The sequence below is a fragment of the Gekko japonicus genome, unplaced genomic scaffold (genome assembly GCF_001447785.1).
Source record: "Gekko japonicus isolate JY-2015 unplaced genomic scaffold, Gekko_japonicus_V1.1 scaffold1195, whole genome shotgun sequence".
NCBI classification, from domain to species: domain Eukaryota; kingdom Metazoa; phylum Chordata; class Lepidosauria; order Squamata; family Gekkonidae; genus Gekko; species Gekko japonicus.
In genome coordinates, this window is record NW_015176007.1 from 575,521 (window position 1) to 578,441 (window position 2,921).

A 2,921-nucleotide genomic window follows, 5' to 3' on the forward strand; every position below is an offset into this window, starting at 1 on the left:
GGTTTCAACTACACAGTTACCAGCCTGGTGAAGGAGCACACACCTCCATTATTGTGAGCAGTAAGAAACAACAACTAGGAGAAGAGATCCATTGTAGATCTAGTTGTGATCACATACAACACATCACTGCTTTTGTTCCTGCTTTGGTATTTCCTGCCAAATGGACATTTGGTTTACAATGAAATGGCCAGCTTCTATCAACACTTCAACGGCAGCAAGGATATTATATGCCAAATATTAGAAGACCCAAGAAACACCAACTAAACAAGAATATATTAATAAACTATTAGAAGCGGTGGAAATGGACAAATTAACCATGGAAACGAGAGGTACAAAGAAATGGACATTTCAAAAAATCTGGAAGAGACTATATGATTGGTACAATGAGAATGGACTTAAAGATTAAGCTGATATGGCAAAATTAACATTGGAGTGTGTAGCAATATATAATAATGGAGCTAGAGAATATTAACAAATGATAGAGAACAATGAAGCGATGATGTAGATGTAGTAACAAATGGTAATACGTCTCTTGGCCTATATGTTGTTTGTTGTAGTTGTTTATGTCTGTGTGTAGGTATATAAGAAAACAATAAAGGTGCACCTTTGGGTACTTAAAAAAAACCACCACTTCAATGAAGCATCCTGACGCCAAGGTTTTCACATCTGCCCAGATGTCTTCCTTGAGTAAGGTATTAGATTTCAATATTGGCCACCCCTCTAGGTAACCTCCCACTCCTGTAGGCAACCAGTAGGATTAGTTTTGGGACGGACTAATAGCTGTCAGACAGCGTCCCTTGCTGCCTGCCCTGCCTCGTGAGTTGTGGGGCGTCCTGACTGGGGTTTATGAAGGTCTGGGGGGGCATGATGGGATGCTGGGGAGGGGGCTTGTCTGGCACTGGGGAGGGGGGTGGTTGGTTGTGCCATCATGAGCTGCTTGGGGCCTTGCGGGCTTGCCTGAGGCATGGGGGAGGGCAATTGTTTTTTCCAATCAATGGCTGCCTATGGGCTGCATTACAATTTTGGTGCAATTTTGCACCTCTGTCAGGAGACATTCCTGGGCTGAAAAGTATTAGAGAGTGGTTGGGCATTGGCCAAGCCCAGTGATCCACCCAGAACGATACCAGTACAGAGTCCTGTGCCTGAGTTGCACTGGTGCACAACTGCCACAAAGCTGCACCAGCACCTGAGAGCTGGACAGCGGCGCTGGGGTTCTGCCCCAGCATAAGTGGCCTGTAAGTTCACACCTGCCAGCTTGACACAAAGAGAAGATGTGTGGACCTGTTGCTCCGTGCTGCATTCCGAGAGAGAGGTCAGTGCGGGATGGTTCCAGGCTGGGTTTATGGCCTAGCTTTTTCTAAGCGTGTCTGAAGGTGGGAGTGTGAGAATATCTTAGATACTTGACATAGCTGCTCCATCCTGGCTTCCAGGAATGGATGGTGAAGAAACATCTGAGAATCCAATAAGGAGAAGAGGTTCTTTCTGATCTTAACTCAAACATTTCCTAGAAACTGATGGAACAGACTGTCTCCTGCCCAGTTTTTCCTCCTCTTCCTCCTCCTTATGGTTTTGTTCCCCATTGTTATCAATTAAAATATAACACCTCACCAGCCTAGGTCCCATTTTATTCAATGGGGCTTCCTCCCAGGATAGTAGTTGCAGTCTAGAACACTCTGTTCCAGCACCCAGACAATAGTTATCCATGCCATGTGATGGGTGGTCAGAGAAGGAAGGATTAAAGGGGAAAGAGGTTGGAGGGAGATATTAACTTTGGCATTCTGGGGTTTTAAGATCCAGATGTACCTTGGACCAACCTAAACCAAACAAAGAAGTTCCAGGAGGGGTTGGTGAGCATGGTCACCACGCTCAGAGAAGTGGAAAGCCAAGACTTCCATGCATCAAGAACATGTCAATAACTTCTGTCCTGCAGGTGGATAATCATGAATGGGGAACTCTCTCTGCAAAACCCTGGACAGCTCCCACTGATTGGACTAGGGAGGCCTGGGCTTGAATCCCTGAGGGGCGGTTGATCCTGGGCCACTCAGGATCACACCACCATGAGCTCCTGTGAGGAAAGCTGGGATAGAAATGTAAGGAATGAATGAAAACTTAAAGGCTGCATTTGTGGGCTCGGCCATGTTTGATGGCAGGCACTTTTGCAGTTCTTCATACCAGTTTGTGGTGATATTCTAAAATGAAAAGCAGCCATAGAAGGCTGTCATCAGGAGCAGAAGACTGCTGAGTATGTGTGCCTGTGTTTGTTTGGTAACCATCTTGTCTCTCAATTTTTCTCCACTTGCTTTTCTCTCCACTAGGGGAAAAGGTTAGTCGCTCATGTCAGCCGTCCAATGGCTGTTTTGTTTCTTAAAATGATGCTGGTAGGAGGAAGAATTACATAAGTGTACTCTGGCCATTGGGAAATCCCCTGAAAGGGCAGTGAGGGAGAGTCCTGAAGTGTTGTAATACTTATCTTCTTTTTTTTTTAAAAAAACCTGGCCCTGTCAGTTCTTAAATACTCAGGACACTGCAGATAGAAAAATTATCCACACTGAAGCTGAAGCGATGACAAAGAACGCAGAACACATTTTCATTTTACTGCTCTCTCTGATGACAGTAGTAGCTCCCGGGAATGCAACCGACACCTGTCCAGGTGAGTCTTAAACAGGGTAACCTGGGACCAGGGAGAGCTGCTGTAGTTTAGGGGAAGTGATCTGCCCTGTAACAGAAGCTGAAAGGAAATCCGGCTCTGATTTAGCATCAGGCTAGATTTCCATTCTTTCAACCCGGTACTCTTAATATTTTCAAATGTTAGTCTTTAACTATATGTCAAAGAAGTGTTTGAAAATAAATACAGGTTTTTGGACCTGGTGTTAATTCTGCACCCTCAAAGAAAAAGCATGAATGACAAAGAATATAAACTC